Source organism: Corvus brachyrhynchos, unplaced genomic scaffold (genome assembly GCF_000691975.1).
Source record: "Corvus brachyrhynchos isolate BGI_N302 unplaced genomic scaffold, ASM69197v1 scaffold340, whole genome shotgun sequence".
In the NCBI taxonomy this organism is placed as follows: domain Eukaryota; kingdom Metazoa; phylum Chordata; class Aves; order Passeriformes; family Corvidae; genus Corvus; species Corvus brachyrhynchos.
In genome coordinates, this window is record NW_008235987.1 from 1,201,293 (window position 1) to 1,201,678 (window position 386).

Below are 386 nucleotides of genomic sequence, written 5' to 3' on the forward strand. Positions count from 1 at the left end.
TGACCCTGCACGAGCCGCCCGAGACCGCCGCGCTCTTCGAGAAGTTCATCAGGTGTGTGGGGACCCCATGGGATGGGGAGGTCAGGAGGATGCAGCTCTCCTGGGGACCATGGGATGGGGATGCCCAGAGGGATGTAGCCAAGGAAGGGGGATGTTCCCTTGGCAACCACAGGGATCTTGTGGGATGTACATTTTGGGAGGGATGCAGCCCAGGAGGGAGGATTCTCTCCTGGGGTCCATGGAGATCCTGTGGGATGGGCATACCCGGGGGGATACAGCCAAGGAAGGAGGATGCTCCCCTGGGAACCATGGGGCCAGAGTGAGAGGGGGATTCCCGGAGGGATGCAGCCAAGAAGGGATGATCCTCCCCTGGGGACCATGGAGAT